Source organism: Vigna unguiculata, chromosome 3 (genome assembly GCF_037176805.1).
Source record: "Vigna unguiculata cultivar grain cowpea cultivar isolate G323 ecotype 2 chromosome 3, ASM3717680v1, whole genome shotgun sequence".
In the NCBI taxonomy this organism is placed as follows: Eukaryota; Viridiplantae; Streptophyta; class Magnoliopsida; order Fabales; family Fabaceae; genus Vigna; species Vigna unguiculata.
Genome location: NC_140794.1, coordinates 23,881,503 through 23,907,784, shown reverse-complemented (window position 1 = coordinate 23,907,784; position 26,282 = coordinate 23,881,503). Strand labels below are relative to the sequence as shown.

General features: G+C 30.1%; 1 long non-coding RNA gene across 1 annotated transcript; it reads left to right on the top strand.

Annotated features, from left to right (window-relative positions):
• Positions 1-22,822: 22,822 nt before the first annotated feature.
• Positions 22,823-26,074, top strand: LOC146887617 (uncharacterized). The gene is made up of 2 exons (XR_014993753.1): positions 22,823-23,163; positions 25,843-26,074. It is a non-coding gene; the product is annotated as an uncharacterized LOC146887617 (long non-coding RNA).
• Positions 26,075-26,282: the final 208 nt, after the last annotated feature.

The following is a 26,282-nucleotide window of genomic DNA, read 5'->3' as shown; positions in this document are numbered from 1 at the left end:
TATTTTATTTTGCATGTTATAATTGTTTAACTAACAAAAGAAAGAAAGAAAAAAAAGCTAAAATCAAACTTGTGAATTTTTTTTATATATCATCTTATATCTCTACATATCATCTAATTGTGCTTGAACAAACGATACAAGCGAAAAATTATGAAAAATTTTAAAACACAATTCAAACATCCCCCCTTCCCACACACCCCTTTGTGTAATTTTTTTTCATACTTGACACAACAAAGCTTAAAGAATGAATAAATTGCATTTGATAGATGTTGTATAAATCATTAGTGCATGTGCTTCATCTGACAAGAAATATTGATGATTAAACGATAAGTACAGTTAAAGACCTTAAGTAGATATGAACTTAAAGAATATTCATAAAGTTTAATATTGTGATGCAGGAAATGTCCTCACAACATATGTTGTTAAAAGATCCATGCTAAACACAAGCTACATAAGCTTCATTCAATCATCTTTTGAGATTCTAGTTAAAATTGAATTATTTGTCAATATTTTTTTACATAAACATATGTCAACTCTGACCCAACTATATACCTACTTAGTACAATATGTGCTTTTATCACTATTTGAAGTAAGAAGTTATGCAACCCAAAGAGATAAGTATTGTTTATTATCAGAGAAGTTACGTAAAAAAGAGAAGAACCATTAATGTTACATGAAACATATTTTCAACTTGTCAACATCCCAACTTGATAGATGATAATGAAAAAAGGAGAAAGATTCATTTGAGTTTAAAACCACTTAATGAGAAAAATTGAAATACTTCTTCATGAATATATATATATATATATATATATAAAGCACTCCCTTAAAAGAGAGAGAGATAAAATAATCATTACTTATGTAAGTGTCAAAATTATATTATATAAAGCATATTTCTGACCATAAGCCTGATATTATCATTAGGATTAATCACTGCGTTTCCGAGGTATTGTTCGCTTTGGAGCCTAGAGTCCCGTCACGGTTTTATCCTTAAAAGGCGACGAAGGGTGGAAAGAGGAATAAGTATTTAAACTGCATTTGGTTTCGACTCCTAAGCGATGTAGACTATTTGACATACCAGAACATAAACCCCCCATTTAAAGTCTAAGGGGAATGAGGATTCGTCTTTAGAATCTCATTTTCGGCCCACGGTGGGCACCAATTTGTTCTGGTAAGAAGTTGTAGGCCTTAAACTTAAACCGAAAAAAAAATATGTAGAGAACTTTCTTGACTTAAAATAAAAAAACACTTAGGTCAAAATAATTTTGTCCATTAACGGTGAAAATTAGTATTTTATTTATAGACCCACTACAACAAAAATTACTTTAGACAACGACATAAAATTATGATATAAATTATAAAAATCGTGGTGTAAAGATGTTTAGACCACAACTTTTTAGGTGTGGTATAGGTGAGTGTAACTATAGGTAATAAACAACAATTTTTAGTACGACAATACTTTTAAAACCGTTGCTTAAAATCTTCACAATAGACAACAAATTTTTAGGTTGATTTTAGACCTCACCCATATTTTTAGACCACATTTTTACTAGTTTTGCACACATAGTTTAAAGCAATAGTTATATAATCATATGATTTTTCATAATATTTATACAACATTTATAAAAATGTTTATTATATGTTTAAGCCACATTTGTATAATCGTTGTCTAATTTAGTGTGGTCTAAACTATAAAATATTGTAGTGACAAATCGATTACAAATTGTTTTTATTTTTTTATTCCTCACAACATGAAAATATTATGGTTACAAAGATAATAACAAAAAATAAATATTACAAAGATAATAATTACTATCTAATTTTTTTTATTTTTTTATAAAATTTAAACTAAATAAGGACGAATTTATATCAATTGTTGAACTCGTAAATTTTAGGTCACTTTTGAATATTTGATATTTATCTTTGAGTATATGATCCATCTTCAGATAATCGAGACCGAACGCTTTGTAAAAAAGAATTAATCTAATTTTTCATTTTTTTATTTGATTTTCACCTTTCAACTAATTTTTAGTTTTAATACAATTTTCACATTTTAGTGATAATCATAAAATAACTTTATATATTAATTTAAAAAAATTTGTTGATCTGCCTTCATCCATTAACTCTCTCTCCACCCTTATGACCAAGTAAACTATATTTTTTTTAATAATAGAAAACTATTTTTTGAATACTGTTATTATTCTATTCGTTCATTAACTTTTTTGTTTTCAAAAGTATTCGTTCATTTACTAATTTAAACATTACAATAGTTTTACCAATATATAATCACTCGTGCATTGGACCAACACTTTTACTTTATTTCTTTAAGAAAAATTGCCGTATTTAGTACATATGCAGTTTAATAGGCAATTTAAGTTTTGACCTACAAAGATGAAATGTTTATTGTAATTGATAAATATAAAGAACGAAACTTCGTCAAATATAAAAGAAATAACTTTGCAACAAATATAAAATGTAAACTTTTCTACTATTTACGACTAAGAGGTGCTCCAAAAAGGTATAAAATGTAAATATTCAGGTGCATTTTTCCCTAATTTTTTCAATTAAATGAGAATTGCTTATTTAAATATGATATTTTTTTAATTAAAGAAAAATATGATTTTTTTTGTTTAATCAAAGAAAAATAGAAAAAAAACAGTTTTAAATGTAAAAATTCAAAATTCTCTCTCTCACACTCTTAATGTACTTTTCATAATTTAGATTCTTTTTCTCTCACTCATCAAACAACAAGTGTAATAATGGTTATTTATTTTAAGAATAGGATTCACCTATTTTCTTTTTGAATATTTAATATACCATCATGCATTACAGCGAATGAGTAAGAATAGTTTGGTCCAGTCAAATGATGATAACTTATTTTAATATGATATTCTAAACTATTTTGTATCTTTTGTCAAAAACAAAGAAAGAACCATCATTTGCATCTTGGTTTTAATATAAGTCAAGAATAATCTGCTTTTGGAAGGAGAAGGCTACCAAAGGTGGAATATATGTTCACGGAGATTCCAACACGTGTACTTTCTTTTTCTTTCAATTTTCATACTCTATTAAATACAATATTATTTATATTAAACCTTAATCTCTTCAAATTACTTAAAAGTAAATCTATGTGTTTTTTCACAAGCATTTGTATCCATATAATGTAAATACATGGAAGATGCTGAATAGTAAGTCATAGATTCAAATATTTTCGCGTTGCAATTGATGCTTTTTTCAAAGTAAACGTAGTTGACCAACAGATGCTCAATGGTTAGTTGAGAAATTTTATCTTTTTAATTAAATGAGTGTGTCCAGTTAATTTAAAATTCAATAATGTTTGTTTTTGTTATATTTTTAAAGTATTTATAAAATTAATATATTTCATTTTACTAGGTTTATGAGAATGTCCTTTATATAAAGCTAAGGGATGAACTCTGTATCTATATTTTTGTCTGATGTGAGAGAAATAAAATGAAAATTAAATAAAGAGAGGAAAAAATAAAATATGTTTAAATTAATGTGAAATATGTATGTTGTAAAAAAAAAAAATCAAGGTAGGAAAATTAAGAGGAATAATGGTGAAAGCAATGTGAGAATGATCTGCGATGCCCATATAAGAAAGAAGTTATTTTATGTAACAATAGTTGAATCTTAGTTTAATAAGCTCAACATTTAGTAAAAGTCAATAATAAAAACTAATTCCATAACTTTTTTTTTTTTTTTATATTACTTATTAGCTTTGGTGATGATTTTAAAAACAAGTACTTTTCATTGAGCATGATAGGACCATTGCGTGTAATAACAATTATTACATCTAATGAAACTTTTCCTTTTAATATTAAATATAATTACACTTTTAGGACTCAAACTTAATGTCACTTGTTAAATTAAAATAACTTTGTGCTAGTTGATCAATACATTCGACAGTTAATAGTATTTTACCATTCTAGAATTAAAAAAAGTAATGTCACAATTTTTTGTGGTAAAAAATTAACACAAACGACGAAAATAAAAGGGAGATTATTAGAGAAAAACTTAAAGAAAAAATAACCAAATCAAGACTTTTTAAATAAAAATGAAGGGTGAAAAGAATGATTTGACTTTATTTTATTGTAACATATAGTGTAATACTTAAAACATAAATATGACTTTGCTATTAAAATGTATGATATAAATATCTAAACCATCTAAAAATCTCAATGGATATATTTATGAAGATAGTATCATAGATTTTTCTCTTCAATATGTCACTCAAAACCTAAGGAGTTCTTAAGTGTTATATATGTTCAAATCCTTATTTCCATATATGGTCATATTTTTTCTCAATTCTTAACTATCAGAAATTCATCCATAATTATTGAGTTGCGACCACGTGAACGAAAGTAGGTCTTACCTCTGTTTTTTTTTTTTTTTTCTATCAAAATTGGAAGTTAGCAAAATATTATTGAACAGTCTCCTCATTGATAATTGATTTTGGTTGAAACCTTCAACTATTAAGTATCTTTTGACATGGAAGTGTTCTAATTTTACGGCAAGATGATTAAGATGTTGAATAATACTTCAAAATTATACTTTATATTTTCGTTTGTATGCACACCTATTCACTTTTATCCAACTCACTTCCATGAAACATTTCAAATGCTAAAGGTAAGGAAAGTGCATTAGGTTTTTATTTATTTATTCTTGTGAAGCGCTTATTTTTAACAAAATATATTTCATATCAAAGAAAAAAGAAATGAAATAAAATATGTAATCTGATTAGAATAATTATATTGGTTCACAAATACGTGTTCACCAAAGTTTCAGTTAAACTTTAGATATTAAGGAGTGAATATGATTTGCAAAAATTAAAATCCCTTTAAAATACAACCTATTTCGATAAAGTTTTTTTTATAGTACTATCAATTTTCTTATATATATATATATATATATATATATATATATATATATATATATATATATTATAAAGAGTTAGTAAAAGATATGATATTCTTAAAACACACTTTATTATTGTCACCATACGATTAGAATTTTTCTAATATAATTTATTTAAGCAACTTCCTTTTGAACACAAACATTCCAATTCTTCCTCTTTCTTGAAATTCAATTTGGTATATTTTAGTTGAAGGATATTTAATTTGACATTGGAAAGATTATAGACAAATTTTCGGAATGTTTAAGTAGATTCGAAGGCTAAGTTTATTGTTTAAGTATCGATTATGTATTTAAAATTAAAATTTTTATTTAAGTTGATTTATTTATGTTATCATTGATATATTACTTAATAGAAATGTATGTACTAACTATAATATATAATTTACACTTATAAGCATTTTCTTCATTTACATATTAAAATTTCATTTTAATTTACTTTTTAAGAAGTCACCACGTGTAAATAGAAAAGGTGTGGTGCTGTTTAACAAACTGTAGAAAAATGCGCTTTTATCCTTGCAACAATTCTCACTTCATATATAGATATATAAATAGTGAATATCTATTTATTTACTGAAAAAGTGTCTTTTTTACCGTAATATTAATTGTTCCATCGAAGCAATTATCTTTGGGTCTTTCCATTAATCATCGAATTGGCTTTTAGTAATGCAACTTATTTAGCAGTTTGCTTAGCAATTAGTTTGGTATAAGTTTATCATCCATTCAACAGCAAATAATATTTAGTTAACTATTTTGGAATCAATTTTGAAAAAAAAAAAACGTGGAATCATAAAGAATAATCTTTAAAACGATATTGGAGAATCTTTCACGCAGAGAATAAAGATAAATGGTGACAACGTGTCTAATCCTCTAGTGGTCCCAAAATAGCCTAATTACTCTCCTTCAATCACAAAATTATATTTTTGACCTAGGAAAACAACAATTTATACTATTTAATATCTTCCATTTCATTTCTTAATGTTAAAAAACTATTGTAAAAGTAAAATAATAATAATAATAATAATAATAATAATAATAATAATAATTGATACAAGTGATATACTCATTCAAAGTATATAAAGGAAAAACACTAGAATCTCTCTCATCAAACTACAACAAACCATAGACACCTCTAAAGAAAAAGCTTTTTTATTTATTCTACTTACACATGAGAGTCTTCACTACAAGAAAATATTTTATTAGTAACCAATTTTAGTGACTAAAAGTTGTTAGTCACTGTATTGACCAATTTAGATACCAATTTACAAAATTAAAATTTATTGGTTACTAAAATAGTCACTAATATAAATAAAAAATTATAATTGGTTACTAAATTTGTCACTAATTAATTAGAGAGCAATTTAGTAACTAAGTTATTTTGGTAGCCAAAACTTAGGTAGCTAATTTTTAGTGACCAGTTTTATTTGGTAGCCAAAACTATGGTAGCTAATTTTAAAAACCAATTTAGTGACCAATTATAATTTTTTATTCATAATAGTAACTATTTTAGTAATCAATAATTTTTTTACTTTGTAAACTTGTATATAAATTAGTAATTATAGTAACTAACAATTTTTGGTCACTAAAATTAGTTACTAATAAAGCATTTTCTTGTATTATGGCATTTCATGAAATTTTATTCCATAGATTTGACTCTTATCTACTTCCATTCCTTAAACCCTAGTTTTGATTTTCAAACAAAAAGTCATCTCATAATCAATCCACCAAGATATTTTCAGAAATTAGTCTGCCATCGATTGATGACTTTGGTAAGTTGCAATAGACAATTTTGTACACCATGATATTTTAGATGCCACCAGAAGAAAAAAAAAATGCCCACTATTTCTAATCAATAGTTTTTTTTTTCCACCATATTGAATTTGTGAATAACCAATCTCTATGTTTTATCGAATACTCTCATATTAGAATCAAGATAAAAAACAATTTGAATATATTTTTGTTTTTTAACATTTCCAAACGCTTTTTAGAATAAGCAGTAGTAAAATTTCAGATCCAAACAATACTTGAAGTTGACCCTAATGGTGGAACACTCTATAAAATAACCTGGTTGAACAATAAAATAATTTTTTAATTATAAATTGAAATTAAAAAGATTGAATTGAGTTTTACCAAGTCAACGAATGGGTTTAGTTTGAAGTTTTAGATTCTAAGATGAATTTAAAGTAAGTGATGAAAAGGGTTAAAAAGAAAGAGAAGTTTTAAAGGCAATAAGATTTGTATCTACCTATTCTATGAAACGGGAATTTTTAGAATTTTGAGAAGACAAAAGAGTGTTTAATTTGGGAAAAAGAATCTTACAGAGGGTAGATGGGCCTAGGGTTTTGAACTAATTTCCTTTTCAGCATGTACAATTCGTACAAATTATTAGAAACGTTTGCATATTAAAGTATTTTGTTTTTGCAGAGAAATGAAAGTTTTAGAAAGATGGTGGTGTTGTGGAATCCTAATCTATTATCTCCCAGGCTGGCCAGATACCTCTAAAACAAAATCATATGGCACGTGAGAAGCACGCGCTGGGGCGTGTTTGGTTTGGCCAATCTTAACACGCTTCTAGAGATAAGGGATCCAATTGGGCAGTGGACCCCACTCTCGATATTGCCTCAGATTACGTCTGGAACATTGCACAGACGAGAAAGATGCCTTTTTCCTTTTTTGTTTCTGTTTTTCTTTCTCAATTGCTTTTTTATTACTGAAAAGGACAACCTTTTACAACCGTTAGATTCCAGTTATCTTCAACAGAATTAAGAATCTCTCCCTCCACCAAATCCTCTTTTTTTTTTTCTTTTCTTTTTATTTATTTATTTCGTTTAAGATTCACAACTTTATTATTATTATAATAATTAGTGTTACTGTTACTGATTGCTTAATATAATAATGCTGATTGAATTTGATAATAATATCTTATTCTTATCTTAACCATGCAGTTTGAATTGTTACCTCCGGTTTCCCGCATCTCCACTGCTTTTGTCGGATGCTTACAATCAAAGAATTCACACCTTCAAACCATTCAACCCAATTCCCATAAATACCCTCATAACAATTTTATATCCCCACTACATCTCTTATTCACTAATTTCCCTCATTTATGTATTTAAATAAATGACAGGATTTTATTCATCAACTGTTAAAAAAGTTTATTTCAAAATTCTTTTTTCTCCAACCAAAATACATTAAACTACTCTTTGTGAGATGGAAGATGGAAGTTTATTTTTACACATTTTGTTTGATAAGGGTGAGATCAACAATAAATTATACTTTTTTAATGAAAAAGGTGGGCCAATATGACACTAATTGGTCAATCAGATAGATGTAGCACGTTTAATAGGTCAAGATACGCCCAAATGTGATACTATTGAATTGAGTGTGTTTATTAGAAGGAAAAAATAGGGTGAAAACAAAAGAAAAAAAAGTGTGCTCATTTTCGGCCGAAAGAGTTTAGTGTAATAAGTGACCTTCCATTTGTGAAGTGTGCACAAGGTCTGCTTTATTTATTTGTAGCCATAAAATAAGTTAACAGCGATGAATTGTGGAGTAAAATAATGGTAGGAAAGGACGTGAGATATTAAAATTTCCAAGAATAGTGAAGAGCACAATGGTAATTCTATTGTTGGCGTAGCTTTGTTGTATTGGTTAGTTATTATTATGTTATGTTATTCCCAAAAGCAGTCAAAGGGGAATCCTTCTTCCTATGAAAGTAATGATAGCAAGGAATTGGAAAGAAGGGGTGTTGGATCATGAGTTATAATACAAGGATCTTTCAAATTTCAACTCAAGAACAAAATATTTGATTAGGTCAATTGAAGGCGAAAAAATAAAGGTGGATAGAAAGTGGGAAATATGGAATTTTGATTCTTGGTGACAAAGACAAGGTGGTGTGGTGGGTGAGAGGTTACTTGACCTAGTGGTTTGTGGAAGGTTAGCTAGTTGCCAACCAATCCTCCAAAGTTTGATGCCCAAAGGAAAGCATAATCTATTGCCAGGAGATACTCCAAAATAGGAATCCAAGAAGTGGTATCAGTAACAGTTACTTTGACCAATTTTCACACTTCTCTACCTTTATCAAGCTAGGTTTCTTAACTAAAGTAAACGGTTAAGTTAGATTTAAAATCTACTTAAAAAAAAAACACCTTTAAGTTTGAGGGATTCTGAATCTATGAACAAAAAGAGGTTAGCTTGAAGGTGAGCTTGAACTTAGAATAGGTTAAGTGAAGAGGGAAACTTGGTTTGAGTTGGGAGAAAGTTAGAGAAGGGAAAGTTTGTTTTTATTGGATCCAGAGAACATAAGATACCTTATATAAGAGCTTTAGACAAATTCCCCCCATCCAACTACCAAAATAAGAGCATCTTTCACGTGATGACAAGCTCATATTCATGGGTTAATTGCATTTGTGTCAGTCTTTCCCTCTCCCCCTCTTCATGAAGGCATCTATTTGTCCCCAATCCATGTGATAATAATAACAAGGGCCTTGATTTTTTGCCCCTTTCTGATGGAATCTTTTAAAATAATGACTCATGGTACATCTAACAGTTTTTCACTACTTTGTGAGGCTGGTTTTGGCTTTTAGAGTTTGGTGTCCTTGTCTTCTTTTAGGGATTGTTTTGTTTGTGACATTATTATTGTTTCTCTTCCTTGGCCCTTGCAACAAATCCCCTTATTCTCATCTCTCTCACACACACAATGCATCATGATTCATCATTACCTCTTCTATTCCTCTTTCCCCCCCCCCCCCCCCCCCCCCCCCCCCTTTTTTAACATCCAAAGTTTTAACTCTCCATAACATTCTTTTATGTGTCTTCCTATTCATATAAAGAGTAATAAATAGAAAAGAATGGAACAATTTCTTACGTATGTGTTAAGGTTAGAGTTTTATGAGTGAATATATTCATAGTTTGTAGGTGAGAAACTTTGACTGGGAAGGAAAATGCAGAGGATAATTATGAGGAATGAATTTTACGCTTGATCTGTTTGCTTCATGCGCATAACCAACAGTATAATGATAAGTCTTGCAATTCTCACAACGTGATGGTGCACTCAGAGACCAAAAGGGTCACTTTCCAGTTCAAGAATTTGCATTATAGCTTCCATTACAAGAGTATTTCAGACTCACACATAAATTTATTTTGGTTGCTTTCGGACAAATTCAACCATTATAATTTACCCACCCAAAAAGCTTTTTATGACAACAGTAAAATCAATTGCAACCTGCATGCATTTGTGCACACACATCAATAAGAGTGCACAAACACTTATTGATTGCATAAATATACCACTTTTTATGTTTTTTTAATTTATTTTGGTATTTCCTTTTCTTTATTGAAGAGAAAAATTTAATATTTTTGATGGGTTAACATAAAGTTCTTTTCTTGCGTAATAGTCACAGAAAGATTAAAAAGAGAAAATTTTCCTTCTAAAGTCATGTCTTGTCAAAATTCTCAATTGAAACTTGAAACTTCGGGATATTCATAGATCCATAGGGCACAAAAGACCACGAATAAGATTCAAACCGCGACATCACAAAACTAATGTAAAACAATTAATCGTAGTTAAGGAGTTTAACATGTGAATCATTGTACCTCTCTTATGTGTTGAACTACATAATAAGGATAAAAAAATTGCATGAAGTGCACTCGAGAAAGAAAAACAAAATAAATAGGTGCATGCATTACGTGAAATAAACTAAAGATGTTTGATGATAAATAAACTGTGTTGAAATTATTAAAGGTTTGAGTTTTGAAAGCATTACTTGCGGAGGAAAATTAACAATATGCAAAATAAATGTTTAAGAAAATAAAATGCCAAAAAGTTATTCCCTATAGTGGAAAAAAATCTCAAAAAGACACATTGGCTACAGCCATGAAACACGAGAGCACATAAAAGAAAACAGGGGGATCTTTAATTGACCTTTTTCTCTATTAAAGCTATCCACAATCACGTTGGAATATAAAGAAAATAAGAAAATATAAAAAAGAACAAAATTTGTTAGATAGTTATATTTTCGTAGAATTTTTTATATATTATTCTGTAGAATTATTTCTGTATATTTGATTGAAGTTATGGGAAATATCGAGAAGAGCAAGAAAGTGTTTGTGGTAAATTTGGGTAATTATAGGTATTGAAAGAATAGAAAAAGTGGAAGGGTGCAATTGGAGGAGAGTGGCGTGACGGTGGCAAATGATGAGAGGGAAGAGAAAAAGAGAATCGGTTCGCCGCATATGTAACGGCGGTGCTTTTGCCGCAGCCTAACGTGGACCACTTTCTATTATTCCTCATCAATTTTCTTATTTTTTTTTTAAACCACGCTCTAATTTCAGAACACATTACTAACTTTTCTTTCCTTTAATGCAAGACTATAAGTAAATTTTTTAATTAAAAATATATAACACTTATTTTGTAAAGACATCAAGAGTAGAACTAATCTTTCATAAATAAAGTTTGTTTATTTCATAAAATTAGAGGTTGGAAGTTGACTTTCATATATAGAAAAATATTTCTTTTTTAATTTTATTTTATAATGATCACTATTTTTTTTAGAAAATTGTTCTTTTACATTAATATTTCTTTTAGATTTACAATTTTTCTACTCATATTTTTTAAGATCAAATTCTACCATAAAAGTCTTGTCTTGACGTAGAACACATTTTGTTTGATCATAATCTATATAAGATTAAGTTCATCTTTTATTTATTTATTTTTTTGAGTCATTTTGAAAATCTTGCATGTATGTGATGTTGTACGGTCACATGTGATTCAAAATGATTTAATATGACTGTATATCTCTTTGTGATCACTAGAATGCTTTCAAATAATTTATGACTCTTTTATGTATATATATTGCATCCTATGTAAGTGGACTTAATGCAAAATTATCTTTTTATGACTAGATATTTCATCAATTCTTTAGAAAATATTGTAAAATTAAAAGCATTGATAATTTTTAAATTAGGAGAGATATAACATCGATTCATCTTAGAATCGATGTAAATTTTGATGCAAGTGTCTTATTACCATTTAAGCGTTGAAGCAATGTAAACATATTTTTAAAATGGTGGACAAGTGGTGTGACACAGGGCACTGTCAGTGCCACATGACAGGACAATACCATGTGTCATTGTCTTGTATTAAATTCAGTGCCTATATATATCTTTTTGATTTAATTCAATCCCTTTTTTTTTTGAAAAATAAAGTAAGGTTGTCTCTCTCCAAATTGGAAGCAAATATATTATTTGTATAATTATTATACTAATATTTTTCTTGAAATTGACTTAACATCAATATTTCTTCAAATAATAAATTTGGTCCTAATTTGTAGAGGGACAACATTGTTCTATTAAAAAAATGGTAATGAGTTGAATAAAAAAAGCATATATAGGATCTGATTTGTATACAAGACAATGACACTTGACACTACCCTGTCACATGGCACTACACATGTCATGTGTCATACCACGAGACCTAACATGTGGACAACCATAAAATTTGCAAAAAAAGAATGAAAAAAAAATTATGTACTAACACGTGACATGTCTTTAACACTATTTGTAAGGTACTAACAAAAAGGACTTAATTGAGTCAACTTTAAAAAAATTGGGACTTGAAGGAAAAAAAACAAAAATGAAGACCTACTTGCAACTTTTCAACCAAAATGGAGATGAAAGGAGTAATTAAGCCTAAAAAGATTGAAAGAAAATAGGGCATACATAGTATTTTTATACCGATTCATCTGATCACATAGACTACTTATAGATTTCAATCAACTGATTGAGTTCCACTAAGAACATGAATGCTACAAAATACAAATTGTTAGTTTGAAATGGTGATTTAAGCCAAGAAGGGAAGATTGAATTGACTGTTTAAAACTTTTTTGAAAGCATAAAACCCCTTTTGATTGAACCAAATAAACAGTGAGATTCGAATACAAAAGCTACAGAATAGTACACTTTCAATCGGTCAAAAAATAAAACAACAGATTAAATTGTTCTTGAGGCTATGAAACAGTCGATTAAAATTTTAAATCAATCGGCTAAAATTTTGGGAATTTATGTAGAATGCATAATTCACAGATTTAACTCAAACAACAACTTTTACACATAAGACTTGTTCCAATCAATATTTCTAATAGGTATGCAACCTCATATTACACAAAACACATTAAAGCACAACAAAGAATGAATTACTTGGTTATCTTGAGTTTTTAAAGTTATTTAAAGTGAGTGAGATGAAGGAAAGAGAATAACACATTTGTTTTTATACTTGTTCACTCAATCACAAAGCTACATTCAGTTTACCCGAACAACCTGAGCCTGGTTTCCACTATACTCAAAAGTTTTACAAATCACACACCAAAATTACGCTTTTGAACAAAGAAACTCACAAGATTTTTTACTCACACAAAAATCTAGACTAACACCTTGCAAGAATCACACTTACAGACCTGAAATCACATTAGGCAAACAACCAAAGGCATAAGAACTATAAAACCTGATGGTGGCTCTCCCTAGCCAACCATACATGTGTTCTTCAAGCTAATCCCAAGCCAAAAGGCCTCTAAGATCAACCAATATCTTCAATCTACACGTTGCAGACACGTATTGCATAGAAAGAGTTTTCCGGTGATGAATGACAAGTTTTCATGCTCAAAAAATCAGAATTGTACCTTTGCTCTCAAAAACACAACTTATATAGTCAGGTTTAAGTGAAATAAGTCGGTTGAATTTTTCGTACAATCTGTTGATTTCACTTGAGTTAAGTGAAATCAGTTGATTGAAAAATAATTCAACTGATTGAATACATTCATACCATAAACTATATAAAGTAAGCCTTTAACCTATTAAAACCCATTTTAACAGATTAAAAAGGATACACTAAGACTAATAAGACATCTAACCTATGTCATATAACCTACCAACATGATATAACATCTAATCATTACATTTTACACATTATTTCCATATTTAATACACTTGAAACATGATCTTCAAGCAGATCTTCATCAATCTTCATCAAACACATGTGATTTTCATGCATTTGACTTTATCAAATCTTTACTTCAAGCTTGTTTGTACCAACACAAAGTACACAACTAGTAATCTTTGGACTCATAGCCACTCTTGGATAATCCCTTGAGTATTGTTTGGGTTCGTAGCTACTCTTGGTCAACCACTTAGAGTATTTTTTCTATAAGTCACTCCTTACTTAACCAAGCATTTTTTTTCTCAAAGCATTTCTAGCTCAATCAAGTATTTTTTTTTCCTAAGTCAATGTTGGTTCAACACTAGTATTCTTTTGTCTTTTAGCCAATCTTGGCAGACTCTGTTCAAGTGTTCTTTTTACGAACTAGTTATTGCTTAAGTAAATATTCTTTCACAAGCCACTTTTGTCTTAAACGAATATTATTTCAACAATAGTTACTCTTGGCTAATAACCAGGTATTCTTTGCCTAATAGCTACTCATCTAAAATGTAGAGGTTGCACGATTTGTGACCACTAGTCAAGCTTTTTCTGCTAGAGAAGATAATCGTCTATTGACGTATATGAGATTCCTTCTAACTTGCTGAGTTGAATATCAGTCTTTGTTGAAGCTTTTAATTGGTTAAAAAAATTAAGAAGTATTTCTCCATTACCTCTTTTTTTTTTTTTCTTTTTTTCAAAGGACTTTATGTAGACTTTAAAAGAAAGTAGTCATTGTAAAGAGTTTTTGGCCATTGAGCAACTTAAGTAATGGGTTGAATAATGTGGGATGTGAGTTACCCATAAACTCTATATATAAGTTTAGATTCTTGCAGCATGGAGTTACGAGGGTAGTCTAAGAAAATTTTCATAAATACCACACTCTCGATATAACGAATATAAAATAAGCTTATCTATCGTTTTTATATATATATATATATATATATATATATATATATATATATATATATATATATATATATATATGTATATATATATATATATATATGTATATATATATATATATATGTATATACATATATATATATATATGTATATATATATATATATATATATATATAATTTTTTAATATTTTTATAAAAAAATTAAAAAATAAAATAAAACATCAAATATTTTAAAAGAAATAATAATCGTATAAATTTTAAATTATAGTACCAAGTACCAAATAGCAATTAGATTAAAGTTAAATTAGATTAAAGTTAAAGAATTATATAAAATATTTCTCAATTATGCACAAATAAAATTTTCATAATAATCCAGACATTTATTAATTTTGATAACGTTAATGAAATTATGTTGATAAAGTTAAAAAATATTTTTTTAAAAATTACAAAAAAGAAGAAAAAAAAATAAAGTTTCAAAATATTTTAAATGTTTACTTCCTTTCTCTAGTTTATTAAATATTTTTTTTATACATTAATAAAGGATATAGTACAATGCTTAAATGAAATCATACAGAGAAAAAAAATTAAACAAATAATAATAATTCAAAACATAAATATTTTATCTTTTGAAGTTTATAACATTGATCTTAAATTATTATATTATAATAAATGAAATGTCTATCTCAATGTGACGGTAAACTTACATTTTTGAAAATGAGTTAGATCATAAAAAATAATTATTAAAATTTTTTTAAAATAATATTCTACATAATAAAAATATAAAAATATTAAAAAGTAAACATTATGTAATATGCATTTTAGAAAATATTTCATACACCATTCAACAAAATTACACAAAGAAAAGTATTGTTAAGAAAACGATAAGATATTAAATATCTTAGAAATTGAAAAAAACTTTCTAAACATCCAACTAGTTGAACCATTGAGAGACAATAAAAATTGTTTGAGAAAAACAAAATATTTTTTAAATGAAACAAAAAATTTAGGATAAAAAAGAATAAAAAAGATTTTTTTTTTTGTATTATCTAGTAAATAAATGGTTTACACAATTGAACACTTGCAATTAGTGACAAAAGTTGGACAAAACATTTAGGGGTGGCAAATTAGATTTTTTATATATAAATTATTATTTTTAATTAAAAAATTCTTCATTTTCTCTACTTAAAATAAGCACACATGATAGTAGAATACAAAAAATATGATTATCACATCTCACCAATTTAGAAAAAAATAAATTTATCACTGTCCAGTGATATCCAAATCTATCACATACAACAGGAAAACAAATTACTTCAAAAAAAATGTAGAAAATAAACTTACTCAAAAAGAGAAATTGATAAATTCAAAATATTTCTTAACTTCTCAATTTTAATATAATTTTCAAATATATATATATATATATATATATATGGCTTAAATACCTTTTTGTCCTCATTTTCGTAGTGTTTTTTGCGGATGGTCCTCATTTTGACAGAATGTTTAAAATGGTCCTCATTTTTACCGAATATTTAAAATGGTCCTCATTTTCGCAATTCATGTTTTATTTGGTCCTTTTCTGTAACGCCGTTTAAATCATTAACGAAGTATTGTACAGGTGGCACGGTTTGTATTAGGATGTGTTACGTGTACTGTACATATGGCACGCCATTTCAATCATTTCTCGTTGAACCACCAATAGTGCACGAAGTGATACAACACGGTTGCCTCCAACGATTACAACTAGAGGTAAAGGAAGAAGATTGGGACCGTAACATACCTATATAATGGGATTGCAGGTAGAAGAAGAATGCAGCAACACCAATTGGGAATGGAGGAACAAGATTTCCAAAACTCACCAACTGCCCAAACATTCCTTACCAAAACCCTAGCTCACTTATTTAACCCAAAATATCTAATTACCACATCTGTACAGTACACGTAACACACCCTAATACAAACCGTGTCACCTATACAATGTTCCGTTAATCATTTAAACGGAGTTACAGAAAAGGACCAAATAAAACACGAATTGCGAAAATGAGGACCATTTTAAATATTCGGTATAAATGAGGACCATTTTAAACATTCTGTCAAAATGAGGATCATCCGCAACAAACACTACGAAAATAAGGACCAAAAAGGTATTTAAGCCTATATATATAAAAGTCTTTTAGATATTTTAATAATTTAAATGAAGATAAAGATTAAGACAAAGATAAATATTGGAATTGGAATGAGATAGATATGCATTCTCATACTCAATTATAAAATTTAAGTAATTAAGAGAATTTACCGTTAAAATGGAGAGGGTTCAGAAAATACCCAAAAGACGAGACTATTTACTTTCCTAATAATAGTCTTAAAAGCTATAACTCATTAAAGAAATAAATGATAATGTAAGGATTTAATTTATTTATAATAATTGAGTTCCTAACTTTAATATCTAAATTTCATATTCTCACGCTTCATCCACGTTGTTTACGCCAGAAAAAGAAAAGAAAAGCAACTTTTTCTCTCATTTTCCAGAGCTTATGAAACTTCACTCATAAATTTCAAGAAAGAAAAACAGACTTCAAGAAAAGAGGAAAATTGATGAAAATGAAGTTTTGATCGTGTTTGCATATTGCATGCAAACAAATATTATTCCCAAACTTCTTTTAAATGGCAATATATTCTAAACTCGAACATATCCAATTTGGGCCTAAACATTGCATGATCGAATCAACAATTTGGGCCTATACATTACATAACTCTGAATCTCAGTAAGCTAGACTTGCATTCCAATAGAACAATACAAATCAATTATATTAGCTTCTATGTTTTTGTAAAATTTAACAAATTTGTAATATTTATAATAATATTTCTTTTAGAAAAAATATGGTATAATATTATTTAAACAATTAAGAGTGTTAATGTAATAGATAAAAGTGTTGACGTAATGTTTCCAAAAACTTAAAAACATTATGGTGAAAGTATGGTCAGAAGTATACTTCTTTATCTCTATTTTGAGATGCATCTATTAAATACATTTGTTTCTTACCAGCTTTGTTTTCAATACTTTGAATCACAATAGAGTCAATGAATCCATATATAAATAAGCATTCTTTCTCTCCCTACTAACACAATACAATGTAAATACTTTGAACATCGAAAAAATTAGTCCTAGAATAACATATTAAAAATTTTTAATAATTAAGAAAAAAATATTTACAGCAACTAAAGTTGTATTACTGATACACATAGTATATTTGTATCAAGGACAAGATAACAAATATCCTTTTGACAGATGTAACAAGTATGAAGGATTGATAACTTGTTTTTGTTTTTTAGAATCATTTTGTACATATATAAAAATTTAAATAACAAGTAAACATGAATTTAATTAATTATAACTTGTAAACATAAAAATACATACTTAAAAGAAGAATGAAAAATTACCCTTGCTACAATTGATTTTCTAAATCTAACCAACCAAAGAACAAAATTCTCAAGGACTTGTCCCATTATTTGAACCTCTTCAGGGACTTTAGTAATAATATGTCAAATGTCCACAACCACCACCTTAACCATATCATTTGCAATCGTCTGGTGGTGGATAGTTGATCCCAATATACACATTTTTCCAGAGGCAACAACATAACAATGTTCCTATGTAAATCAAACAATATAATTATACTAGAACAAATAAATGTTTTAAATAATATAATTAGAATAAAAATTACCCAAGGCCAATTATCAATTATAAGTCACAGTCCGTGGTGACGCTAAAACCAACCTCCCCTGCTTTGTTGGCAATAATTAAAAATTGTGGAGGTAAAAATGGATGCTAACTCCACTTGTATATCTAAGAACAACTTTGCCTTCAATATGGAGTACTACACCTCTTCATTAAGATTGTAGTTTAGGCAAAAGAGATTGAAAGAAAATATAAAAAATATTTCTCTCAATATATTCTCCAATTTTCTTATAAATAAAAATGTAAAAAATATGTTTTCTTTCTTTCAAGCAGGTTGTTAAGACATAATAGTTTTGACATAAGGCTAACTATTAAAAATAAGGACCTTGGTTGGAAAATTATGTGCACTAAACCAAGCATGTGATGAAGTCTTCATATTCCATACATGGCCTTGTTTGCAAAGGTTCATGCACCAGCTAAACAAGTCGTAAACTCTTCCTATTCCTTAGCTAGTCTATATAAACATGAGTAGAGGCGGGCAAAATTAATTGTATTGTACTAAACTATGGATTAACTATACTAAATTAAACTAAAATAATTGAACCAATTACAACAAAATCTGAACTGAACTATTATACATTCAGTTTAAGAAAACTGAACTTCTACATATTAAGTTCAGTTAACTGTGGGATAATTGAAACTGCTGTCCAACTTGCTCTGTTGTTACAAAACACATTTGATTTACATAGATGTGTGCTTTTGTAAAGTTTCATTGTGCACAATTTTCTCGATGTATGATTTGTCAGTGGAAGTTGAATAGAAGTGTAGTGTCTGTGAGGTGATAAATCAAAGATCAAACATTTAGTTTTTAAACTTTATTAATTATTCAAGTTAGACTTAGCTCAAGGCTGAAATTATAACAAAATGCATTTTGCAGTATTTATCTTATACTGCCATAGACTAACCTCTAATCAACACTATTTATCTTATACTATTTTGACATCAAAGAAGCTTTTATTAAAATATTTCTTTTAAAAAAGTAATAAATTCTATTAACCATCTCTTCTACAATATGCTAATTTAATTATATTTGTTTTAGGAGACTTAACTTGTATTTTATATTTAACATAAAAATTATTTGTTTAAATTAATTTATTAAAGTAATATGTGTAAGGTTTAAAATGAATAATTTTTAGTTGAATAAACCACAAGATAAAATTTGTTTAATTATGCAAAATAAATAAAAAATCAAATATTATTTCAAAAACTTAACAAAATAGTGAAAAACACATTGAAATGGTTCAAAAATAGTACAGTTCATAAAACAGTTCAGTTTATAACGGTTCAGTTCAGTTCATATTATAGTGCAGTGCAGTTCAGTGCAATTCAATTCAATTTAGTTTGTTAGAAAAAAAATAGTTCAGTTCAGTTCATCTGAACTGTTTCTCAGTTCAGTACAGTTCAGGTAAATTATTTTGTAATTCAGTACAATTTTTAATGGTTCAGTGCAGTTCAGTACAATTTGGCCAGCCCTAAACATGAGCCCTTTCATTTATAACATAACTCATGAATGAATATGAGATTGAAGAGAAATTCTCTCTATTTCCGTCAGCTCTACAGGGAAATGCACCTTTGGTCCCTTTACAGGTAGGAAAAATTGCATACGATGCAAAGGAGATTTTAAATTGAAATACAATTCTAATAGTTCAGTTGATATATACAAAGCTTAATTAGTAGCCGAATGCTACACATAGCATGTTAGGATTGATTTCTCATAAACTTTCTGATAATGTTGTCGTGATTAAATTAATAGTATTAAACTATAGTAATTTTAATATTTTTAAGATAGTAGTCAAGAACATAAAAAGGGTAAAGTCAACCCTAAATCGTTTCCTAATGAACACGTAATTGATTTCTAACAAATTAGCTCTTATAAAAACTATACAAGAGGGTTAATCAAATAAAATAAGAAATAAAAAAATAAAGTTGGAAAAAGATAAAAAAAATATAAAACAGTGATAAATAAAATATATTGATTCCACTGTTTTTTTTCAAAATAGGATTCATCATCAGTTATCTAAAGATTACTGCTCAATTCATTATTGTTTTAGATTTGCAAATTAATAAATGTAAATTCTCAATTAATTTCTTGGCGCTCTCATTATTAACCAAATTAAATTCTCAATCAAAAGTAAGAACTTTATAGATTAATCATAGTAAATTTAATCAAAGTACATTCTCAATAAAATATTACTAAGCTTAATCATGTCTATTCTTTTACCTTTAAAATCAAGCAAAAAGCTAACTAAGCAAAGTACATTCTTGATTAATTCTAGTTAAAGTTTTCACCTCTAATCAAAGCACATTCTCAATCATCTCAATCATCGGCAAAAACTCATTCAATTACATGAAAATTTCTAAATTTAATCAAAGTACATTCATAGTTAAAATTAAAAACCCTTGAACTCATATAATTGATATGCAAATAGAATAAAACATCTCACTAAGTAGTTATGATGTAAAAACCATTACTTTCCTACCGCCACAATGAATAATAGGACGGTCTTGGACGAAACACCGCAACACCCGCCATTAAATGCATTGCGCAAATAATGGCAGTTCAAACTGCTATATTTTGTGCACAAATAATGACAGTGAAAACCGTCTTAATTTGTTTATTTTTAAAGAACTGTCATGCGAAATACAACACCTAGAAATGCCATTATTTGCACTGTACGGATGCGTTATACGACATTTCAACTGCCATAATTTGAATATGTTTTTTTTAATATTATTTTTATGTAACCTGCTTTCCATTATTATTGAACCTGTTTTCCATAAAATTAAAAAAAATCACAGACAACATCTTGATCATTAATACTTTCATTCATAATTCATATTTCATATTTAAAAAACTGATATTATGAAACACCATCCAAAAGTTTTCACATTGAAAATAAAAGCCAAAAAAAAATCTAAAACATTATTATAATACATTTTGCTAAATTTCTATAGCTATGTTCCTATAGCTATGTTCCTATAGCTATGTTCCTAACTTGTCTTTTCTGCCCCGCTTGATCTTCTTATACCAAAAGGTGATTGTCGCAACCGGGATCGCGACGAACGACGAACCAAAAAAGAAAACGGGTTTGAAAAGAGATTTGGAGTCGCCACTATAGTTATTCTGGAAAACTATGGAAAACCATGAAAATAAAACAAGTCTGCGAAAAACCAAATTTTGGATTCGGGAGTCGGTTACGCGTAGGGAAGGTGTTAGCACCCTACAACGCCCGCCCGAGGGCGGTACCTTTAATTAAATATGCAAAGTTGATGTGATTTTCAAAATGTTAATTTTCCCCAAAAACAATGAAACAATCATATTAAAAAGAAACAAAAATATTTTTTATAGTTTTTTGGGCCCGACAAGGATTGACCTTGGTCCTACGTATTCTCATTAAAAATGAGAAATCAGGGTTACATAGTTCTTTAAAAGATATTTGAAAACAAGATTTAATTTTTTGGAGGTGAACTTGACAAGGACTGGCCTTGCTCCTACATATCTCACAATGGAGAATCAAGGATCACGTAGTTTTTAAAAAGATATTTGAAAAACTATTTGGAAAATGATTTGATTTTTTGGAGGTAAACCTGACAAGGACTGATCTTTCTCCTACGTATCTCACGGTGGAGAATCAAGAATCACATAGTTCTAAAAAAGACTTTTTTGCTTGAAAATGTTGATATTTTGTATTTTTGAAATTTTTATATTTTTTTGGTGTTTTTGAGATTATTTGAAAAATGGTGTCACACGATGCGAACGACCGGACAAACACCAAAAGAAAAGAAAATATTTTTAGTATTTTTAGAAAATAAGTGTCACACGGTGCGAGCGACCGGACAAACACAATAAAGAGAAGGAGAACTTTTTTTTATTTTTTTTCTATATTTGTAATTTTTATAATTTTCAAATATATTTTTTTTAATAATAATAAAATAAATAAATAAATAAAAGGATGCAATTATTTAAGAAGGATAAAAGTGAAAAATAAAAAAATGGGAGTACATGAGTAGTTAGTGGAGGTGCACAAAATAAATACAACAACAAGCCCAAAAACAATAGACAAAGACATGGAGGTGCATGAGTATCACATGTGGAAGGTGCATGAAGTAAATGAGGTGTCTTTATTAAAGGTAGGGTGCAAGCAAGTAAAGTATAAAACAAACACAAAATAGAAAACAAGGACATAGGAGGTGCGTGGTTAACAATCATGAAGGTGTATGAAGTAAATGACTGTCCAGCCCACAAGCCAAACGTGTGGTGTATGTAGTAATCCAAGGAGTGCAACAAACAATTAACACAGTCCATATATGGGGGTGCAGAATGAAAAGAAGGGGTGCACTAGAGGTGGGCCGACATGTGGAACCCAAATAACCTAAACCCTACCTGCTCAATAATCAGGAGGCAAGCCCCTCCCTCTCTCCTTCTCGACGTCTACACGAGTCACTGCCCACCAACACACCAACCTCGTCTCTGTTTCACCAAGCCACCCCACGACCGGCTTGCCGGCGACGCCAATCGACGCCAGAGACGTCGACCTCCCTTTCGGTGGCTCAACCACTTTGTTCTCACTCACGCATCGGAACCTAACTCCGAGAGACCATCGCCGACGCAGCGCCTACTGTAAGACCCGTGAAAATTAAATAATTAAATAATTAATTAATTAATAAATGTGGGTAGTGGGAGTCTTTAAGGCATTAACTATTGATTTATATGATGTGAAAAAGTACTAGCTCAAGTGGTTGTATGTTAATAATTGTTTGAGAGGACTTAGGTTCAAGTCCTATGTATGTCAATTGTGTTTTATTTAATTTATTATTATTTTTAATAATATGTGTAATTATGTTGTGGAATAATATAATATGTGAATTATATTAGTTAGGAAGAGACATGAATTGGCTTGATGGTTTAGCATTGATTTGGTATTGGCATGGTTGTGGGTTCAAGTCTTGGAGAAACCAAATTAAACTTTATTTTTGCCAAACTTAGTTTTGGATTGAATATGCTAGGGTAGAGGAAAACCCTAGCAGCCAAAAGGGTTGGAAAACTATCATAAGACAACCAATTAAAGGACATTAACCGTAATTTAATTGGATTTTCGTTTTAGACCATTAAACCACATTAAGAGCACTTTTAAAAGGCTAATTAGAGGTAAGAAAGAGGGTTTTGGTGGGTTGTTATTGTGGTTGCAGAAGGGAGAACGAAAATTTAGTGTTTGTGAGAATTGAGAGTGTTGAGAAGAACCAAAGAGGGCCATTGGTGATCAAGGGAGAATTTTCAAAGTTCTAAGCAAAGGAGACCAGGTTAGGGGAACGAAAATTTAGTGTTTGTGAGAATTGAGAGTGTTGAGAAGAACCAAAGAGGGGCATTGGTGATCAAGGGAGAATTTTCAAAGTTCTAAGCAAAGGAGACCAGGTTAGGGGAGCTTTACGCGTTAAATTTAATTTTAATTTGAATGGCATGTTAAATAGGGAAATTTCATGCGTCGATTAATTTAATTCTGATTGGTATGTTGAATTTGGTATGATTATGATTGATATGTTGTTTTCTTTTAATTTATTGTTTCTGGAAATTTCCAGAAATAGTCTGGTCGGTGATGAACAACCGCCAGACGATTCTTTCTAGTTTAGGCAATTTAGGGTTCCTATAGAGGAACCACCTGCCAGATATAGTGAAAAAAAAGCCTGTTTGACCAACGTTGACTGCCCCTACCCAAAGTTGACTGGTTGACCAGTGCTAACTCGTTAACTGTCCAACGAGAGGTTGCCACGTGTTAGAGCAGTTTCTCTCCCAAATCAGATTTCCATTCCGCAATTAGGGTTTGGTGGTAGTTCCGTGAGTGGCCGTGGCTACTGCAGGTTTCACGAGTGCCGCTGCAACGGTGGTTCCAATAATATGTTGAACGAAGATGATGGTGGCGAAGGCAACACAACAGAGGTTTGAGATGGTCACTGCAGATCTCACGAGCAGACCTGGTGCAGCAATGGTGGGTCTGAACGTGTGCGAGAATGGTGCAGGCCTGATGATGCCGGCGTGATGCGAAGGGGGAGGGGCTGTGTTTTCCGGCGGTGGAGCGACGGTGGTGGTTTCGGGATGAAGGAGTGGAAGAGGCACGAATGCAGGTGTGACGGTGGGGTTTCGCGTGATGGACGGCGGCTCACGGGCGAGGATGGAGAAGTGTTGGTGCGGGTGTTGCCGGAGATGCTGGACTGTTCCAGCGAGCTCGAATGGTGCGACCATGGGGGATTCCGGCAGCGGGACGAGTGGAGAAGAAGGAGGTGCGACGGAGGCGCGATGAAGGAGACGCGGTGGCAGGTTCATGGTGGCGCGGGAGGTTCAGGTCCGAGCGTGGTGCGTGATGGTGGCCGCGGACGCGTAGAGAAGACGGAGACGTCGCGGTCCACTGGTGCAGCAGCGGTGATGGGGTTTCTGATGAGGGCGCGACGGGCGACGGCTTTCCGGCGTGGCCAGTGGTGGTCGAACGTGGTCGTGGCGACTGCAGAGTGGGTTGGTGCGGAAGAGAGAGAAGAAGGAGATTAGGGTTAGGGTTTTGGTTGTGTGAAGGAGAGAGAGAGTGATGAGGTGGCATGTTTTGATTGGTGATTTGAGTTAGTGGAGGATTGATGATGTGACAAACTATGAGTGGTTATTTTTATTAAGTGAAGGATTGTCACGTGGCGAAATCTGATGGATTAGATCTTAAGTGACATTAGGGGTGCAGCTTAGTAAAAAGGAGGGGTGCATAGCAGAAATTTAAAGTTAAATTACAGAAGGGGTGTAAACCTGGAAACAAGGGGTGTAGATAGCTCCATAACTGTTTTTTTTAGAAATAAATATTCCAATTGGAAAAAGGGAGTGTAAGCATGAGAATTGGGGGTGCATTCAGTACCTGAACTATTCCTCTCTAAAATTCCTATTTTGGGACTTAATTTATGAATTAAAATATTCATTATTTACACTCTTAAGGACCTAAATTAGATTATTGTTGCAATAGTAAACTCAATAAGATCCAATAATATAGTATGCAACTAAATACAATTTTTAAGCGCGAAAATAATATTAAATTCCCAAAATTTAAGTATTGAATGTGAGCGAAGGTTCGACTCATCATACCTTCCAAGCGGTTTGGAAGCGGGCAGCGCTTGGCGTTACGTGTCCCCCGCCAGGCGATTTTACTGAAGCAATATTGGTGTGATTGTGTGATATATATAACTATGCAATATTTATATATATGTGTAATATGTTAGCTCACCCTATCTGCTTGTGTTTGGCGATGATCGTGTACGTGGTACACGGGAGCAGATGTTATTGCAGGTGGATCTGGTGAGGCCTAGAGACGGAGCGGGGCTAGTTTTGGGAGAAGTTTTTATCAGAACTTTTATGAAGTTTTTATGTTTTCAAATAAATTATAATTATGAATATTCTGGACTTTTGGATAATTACAATCTTATTTACACTTATGAATTTTGGTTTATTGTGAAAGTAATAAAAGTTTTTAATTTTCCCGCGTTTTGGGAATATTAGTTATAACAAATGAAGTTTTATTATTTACTTCTTTATTTTTTTTATTTAAATCCGTAATATCCGATCGGGATGTTACACCTGCAACTTCTACCGTGAATGTCGATATTGTTGCGACCAAAGCGTGTCGCCAATGGTGCTAACTCCCCCTTCCCTGCGTGAGGATTTCTTCCTGGTCCAGGCTTTGCACGTTTCGCTGCCAGCCCGTCGTGGTTGTTTTC